Genomic DNA, 7158 nt, shown 5'->3' with positions numbered 1-7158 from the left:
GTACTCTTACTTTTTGGGAAATTACCACATGGTCTAGAATTGTTGATCAGACCAATTACTATTGATACTTAAATAAAATGCTATATATTTTTGACGTATTTATTTAGGTGTCAAAGGAGTACTAAAATCATTGATACGGATCAATCATCATTTTGTTTAAGTATCAAGTGGTGATTGACGTAGAAACAACGGTTGAAATTACAACTTTATTTTGATCATTTTATTTATTATTTTAGTATGAGTCAATTAGTTTAATAGAAAAGAACAATTAATTTTTTTTTTTTACTTTGTGAATTGTAATTATGAAGTATCACTATTTTAATCACGATATTGTGATATAAAAATGGCGATTAAATTTTTTACTAAAGGTAAAGATAAGATAGAATATAGGCTATATTACTTCTATTATTTTTTCCTTTTCCAACAATAAATCCCTATCCCATAATATATTATTACATAATGGTCAAGTCATATTAATGGGTGGGTAATGATTTGTAGCTCTTATGGCCAATAAATTTATGTAATTATTATTAAGGACCAAAGTAAAACGCAAAAGTTCTTCAAATTTAAAAATTGAAACGGAAATTGTGCTAGTGAGGAACCAGAACTAAACCGTTTTAGTTCTATTTCAATCGATTCTCGGGTTCCATCGACGCTTTATGTATTGTTAGGTTTCCTTTGGATGAAGGGAGTTGAAGAGATCGTGAGGAAAATAATAGGTAGGAATAAAGTTGGCTGCGTTTGGATGAGTTAAAATAATAACTAAAAAAGGAAAGAATAGGCTTCTTATTATCATGTTCATTGATTTAAAATAATACATAATAATTTAAGAATAATAGTTGCCTACTCACCGGTTAGTAGGAAATTTATATTCACCACGTATGTGGCGCAATACTAAACTGACAAGTGTTATCATATTTAAAATAATTTAATAACTATCTGGGTTAAACCCAAATGGATCCGAATCAATTTCTAATTCTCTCTCCTCTTCCTCTTTCTCACGCTTCTATCCTGTGAAAGCCCTAATCTCATCCGTTCTGTCCCTCTCCCCTTCTCTGGCTCCTCTCCCCTTCTCTGGCTCTCATATTTTTACAGACATTTATATATGTATTAGTTTAAGCAAAATTCATTGAGAGAAGATAATGTTTTCTCAACCTTGAGAAGTAATTTGAAGCTTGCGAGTCAATCTAACCTAGTTTCATAGTAGTCCATAGATAAGTCATATCCTCCATATATTTAAATTAGAAACATCGTTTTGTCCTCCAATTAGCAGTGATAGTCAACTACATAAATTAGTAGTATCTATCAAAAATAAAAATAAAAATAAAATACTACTCCTAGTAGATAGACAAGTGCATAATCGAAACCGCTAGGGAAACTACATTCAACTCTTCCCAGAAAACATACAAAAAGAAATTTGGTTGTTCTTGATTAAGAGACTGCTATAATTCAACCTCTCTCAGAGCTGGTACAAATATTTTCAAATAATCTTATCTCATTGATTAATTGGATGGTACTAGTCTATATCATAGAAAATTAGGTCTGGAAAATATCATATTTAAAAATATGAGAGAGAGAGAGGGGAGAGAGACAAAACAGATGAAATTAAGACTTCCACAAGATAAAAGTCTGACAAAGAGGGAGAGGAGAAAAAAGTAGAATTTGATTTGGATCTATTTGGGTATAAATTATTTACTTTTTATTATTTTAAATATAAGAACACTGGTCACTTTAGTATTGCGTATAAGTTTCCTACTCAACGATGAGTAAGCAATATAAGTTTCCTACTCAGCGATGAGTAAGCAAGTATTATTCATAATTTAATTATTATTTATTTATTGTTTTCTTCTAATATAAACAAATTACTATAAAAATAATTGCTATCTTCTCTTTTCTCTGTAAAAAAACCCTATACCCCTCCTCTCTCTCTCCCTAAAACCCTAGATGCAACAATGGCATTAAGAGATCTCATCACAAGCTACTCGAAGCTCCTCTCTCGAATGGCTGTTCGTTCCCTTCGCACCTTTGCTTCTTCCGACTCCCATTCCGAATCATATATTCCAACTAACAATTCGGATTCGGATTCGGATTCAGATGCGGATTCGGACTCGCGCTCCAAGCAACTTCCTCACGCTGAAGGTAAGAAAAACAGAGCATTCAATCGATTTCTAAAAGAAGGGCCAGCATATCCCTGCAAGATGATGATCAACACTTGATCAATGTAATTGTTGACTTGAATAAGATTGCCCTTTGCTGCGTTCTTCCCATAGCATATATAACAATTTTTTGTATATATATATTTTTTTCTTCATATTGTTGTGGAAGACTTTTGGTTTACCTTTAAATTTGATTTGGGCTTGAATTTGTATATTCTGTAGGAATTCAAATTCAAATGGAATTTACATCTTCATCTGTCATATCATATTTGGCTGACTAATTTTTGTATTGTTAGCCGCAAATGATGATGAGGAACACTTGTGACAGCTGGCGATGGTTTATGAGCTTAGAGCCTGATGCAGTTAGTGATGTTGTGAGTAATACCTTTTCTACTAATGAAGCGGGTGAGGCAATCAACGGTGAGGGCCCAGGTAAGTGTGTTTATGATGCATGTTCCCTCATTTTTCATAACTTTTCCATTGGAATGATATAATTTTGTTACAAGTTATGTGATACAAAAGCTCTATTTATAGTTTATGAGCTTAGAGCCTGATGCAGTTGTATATTTTCATTGTTTTAAGCTCTACTTCTCTGTTCATTTGCATTATCCTCATAATATGGTGCACAATTTTTTTTTTTTTAATATTTGTCATTTAAAAGAAATCCATTTTGAATTTGGGTAGGAGCATCTTAGAGATTGATACCCCATATTTAAAGAGATAAAAATAAAAAGAGAAATAGGGAGGGGGAATTTGTAAAGCTTATAACTAGGTATCCTAGTGGGATTCAAATGAATACGTAAAACATTGATATTATTTGTTCGGAGATTTGGTATGTTCAATCTATAGTTGTTGCATGACATTGCTTATTCTTTTTTCCCAAAATTCATTTCTACTTCGATTCTTAATTAGTTATGACCAAACCTGGACTGAGAACAGAACTCAAGTCATGGTCATGATAAGAGCATGAATTTGAGGTTGCAGTTTACAATTATGAAAAAATTGAACCAGAAAGTAATGCAAATATTAGTTGAAGTTACATTTCTTATCCATTATTGAACTGCTAATGCTGCTGCGTCTAATTCTTCTTCAAATTTTTTTTTTTGGTGATAACTAACATATCATTGAATAGCGCTTGAACGCATCCCAAATACAAATCTCACAGCCAAAACAATATGCTATATCCTCAAACTATCCTTAAAAATCATCATATCCTCTGCAAATTTATAATTTCAACCATTTACCGTAACAACTAACAAAATAAGAATAGAGAAGCCCAAATAGGAGTCTCCTCCCCATCAAAAGATCCCCCATTACTCTCTCTCCCAAATACCCGACCACGAGCAATCTCGAGCTTGCTTCCTCATTGTACATCCTCTCCAAGCTGTAAGCATGCTCTAGGTAGAATGAGGCATGACCAAAGAAACACCAAAGCAGACAAGAATAAAGCCTCATCCCAGTCACCGGGCAATGCAAGAGTAGATGGTTTACCGACTCTCATCCATCTTACGCATACAACACCAATTGACGATCAGATATGCGGCCTACGCCTTTTCTGGAGGTTATCTATTGTCAGAATCCTCCATAAAGTTCTTCACCCAAAGAAAGCTACCTTTAAAGGGGTTTTGGTGTGCCAAATTGCCTTCCAAGGAAAAAGGCAACCCCTCCACGTTCAATAATCACTTATAAAGGGTGAACCTCAAAAGTCAAATCTCCAATGAGAAGCCACTCCCATGCCCACTCATCCTTCTCCCCCCTACCGATCTACTTATTGTACAACATCCCCCGGAGCTCAACAGAGTCCTCCACCTTCCAATCTTGAGACAGTCTTATGAATTGTGTTATACAAAATCGGTCTCCTGTTATGAAGGCGATAGCAATTGGCTATTGTAGGAAGTTTATGTGCTGCAATCCGAAACAGTCTAAGAAAAACCACCGGAATGTGAGTGCATGCAAAAGATGCCCAGTGAGTGTTAAAGAAGAAATAAAAGCGGACATTAGAAAGAAAAAAGATGAAAAAGAGCAAATGAATTTTTCCGAATGATGATATTAATATCATTCATGGAGAGGATAAGGAAAGGTCAAATTTCCATCTTTTATTGCTATAATTCCAGAACATCAGTTCCATGCTTGTCGTTGCTAGTTTTAAAAAATGGAGAAAAAAGTCCGTAATGAAAGCATATTGCCCAGAGTTTGAAATGGTTTCGAAGATCTAATTCAGTTTGAATTTTTGCATTGTGTTTAGCTATACACACCCTGCCTAATTGTACAGCGTGGCTACGCCACACAGGCGACACCTGAGCGCTAAGGAGGACTTTACATGATGACGACTGCATGGCATGAGGCGAGTGGAGTGCTAGTGTATTCCAGCTTAGTGTAGAGAAATATACAGTATTGTAGAGAGAGTCGGAAGATTTTAGAATATTGGAGAACTTATAAATATGTAGAGAAGCAGAGAAGAGAAGATTCTAGATGAGTAGGGAATTTTGTTGAGTTTGTAAATATCTAAAATATGTATAAAGTTAAAGAGAGTAGTGAGGAGGCCTATAAATGGATGACTAGTGTCATATGTAACCAACAAGTCCTAGAGTGTGAGTTAAGAGCCAAGTGTCATTTGTAACCGAGTTCTAGAGTGTGAGTTGAGATCTAAATAGAGAACTTGAGAGCTAGCCTTGTACAAAGCATTCTTTGTAGTAATAGAAGTGTTCTTTCCCCTTGCCGATCAAAGTGTGCAAGTGTATGAATCTACAAGCCCAGTGAGAGGGGCAAGGGCTACTACAACATTAGTAAGCGCACGAGTGAGAGCGCGCGGGCTCGAGTGACCATGGGAGGTCGGCTGACTGGTGTGAGGAGACACAATATCTTGCCGCACGGGTTTGGCTAGAGTAGTGGAGAAACTCTAAGCCCTTGACATATAGAAACAATCAAGAAAGATTTTGGCTTCATATGATTAAAATGTTTATTTATTTGCTACTATATTTTTGCCTTTAATGATATTTTTATATTATGCCTCTTTAGGAATCATTCATCGTATGGTGCGTGCCGTTTATATGAAGGAAGGAAAGTTTCCAAACATTGATAATTTAATCGTAAGTTTAGTATCTTTGATCAAGGAAGGAGAGCTTGATAACTGCAACCTATTTATCGTTAGTTCAATATGTATATATAATTTTTAATCTTTATATGATTCAGATTATTTTTTTAACAAATATATTGTTTGATCATTAAACAACATGCTATTTGTAGAGCCCAACATCGTTTTTTTTGTACAGAAGCACAACATAGGATTAGAAAAGTATGGCTTGTACAAAAACGGTAACACTGATTGGCATGCGGCTGTGGTTTCCAAGTCGAGATATGTCTCGATACAAGACTTCATGTTTTGGTTATCCTGGATTTCTATACAATATGATGAAATGATTTATATTACATGTTTAAGCAGCAAATTTATGTTTTGGAGAGTTGTCCGATTAATTTACTAAGAGACGATATATTTCCACGCTTTTGGCATCCGCCACTGGTTGGTTGGTACAAGTTAAATGTTTCTGGGTTTTTTAATGAAAATCTTGGCGGGACTATAGAAGCTTCTTGTGGAGAAGTATTCCGAGATTGTAAGGAAAGGATTTTGAAAATTTTCCATAAGCCTCTTCCTGATGCAACGTCTAGAGATGAAGTATTCTTACTTGGAGTGCATCATGGGATTGATGAAATTCTCCAAAGTGAATCGAAAGTCAAGGAAATATTATTTGAGATTGAGCATAAAACAATTGTCAAGGTGCTAGATGATGAGAAACGTATACCAGTGGAATATTTAGAACTTTATGAGTATGCTTTTTGTATAAAGTTTGGGTTTATTCTTTAAATTTAGATTCCTGTTTTCAAATATATTGATATAAAAACTATTGTTTTGCAGAAAAATTATTGATATGTTGTCAAAATTTGATGTTTATCACATAAAATTTCCACATCCTCAAGGAAACGCTGTAGCTAATAGAGTTGCGTATATAGCTTCACGTTTGACCGTGGGACAGAGTTTTCCGAAAGGCGATAGAGGTTTTGAGACACAAGTCATGCGTGATCAATTGAAGATTCCACGACATGAGATCTATCCGAAAGAAGGAATTGAAGCTGAAGAATCATCGGATGACGAATCATCCAATGGCGAATCGTTTGATGAGGAATTTTCTTCAGACGAATCTGAAGTCGGGTACTTTTACTTTGCTTTTAAAAATGTATTTTAAATTCCTGAAAAGAAAAAGTTATTGGCGTGATCTTGTATTGTTCACCCGACATTAAAAACAAAAATAAATAATAGGGGGAAATTTAAATGGGCTCTATTTCATTAGTATCAAAGTAATCCTAGTAAGTTTATGTTTTCTATATATTCTGAACTCTACATTAATGACAATCACACTTATTTCTGCTCCTATTTTTTCTAGGTTTTGGGGGGCAACATGCTATTTGCTGTCAGTTGACTTGCATACATCGTGCTGAAAATCACATTGCAAGAGTGATTGCAAAAAAGGATTTGAAGCTGAAGAATCATCGGATGACGAATCATCCAATGGCGAATCGTCTGATGAGGAATTGTCTTCAAACGAATATGAAGTCTGGTACTTTTACTTTGCTTTTAAATATGTATTTTAAATTTCTAAAAAGAAAAAGTTATTAGCGTGATCTTGTATTGTTCATCCGGCATTAAAAACAAAAATAAATAATAGGGGGAAATTTAAATGGGCTCTATTTCATTAGTATCAAAGTAATCCTAGTAAGTTTGTGTTTTCTATATATATATATTTTTGAATGGTGTTTTCTATATATTCTGAACTCTACATAAAGACAATCAGACTTATTTCTGCTCCTATTTCTTCTAGGTTTTTAGGGGCAACATGCTATTTGCTTTCAGTTGACGTGCATACATCGTGCTGAAAATCACACTGCAAGAGGGATTGCAAAAAAGATTTGAAGCTGAAGAATCATCGGATGACGAATCATCCAATGG

The sequence above is a fragment of the Cornus florida genome, unplaced genomic scaffold, assembly GCF_030987335.1.
Source record: "Cornus florida cultivar Cherokee Brave unplaced genomic scaffold, ASM3098733v1 CherokeeBrave_3.0.0_Hap2_Chr03, whole genome shotgun sequence".
Classification (NCBI taxonomy): domain Eukaryota; kingdom Viridiplantae; phylum Streptophyta; class Magnoliopsida; order Cornales; family Cornaceae; genus Cornus; species Cornus florida.
The sequence above is the reverse complement of the archived record's forward strand: the minus strand, read 5'-3'. Positions refer to the sequence as shown.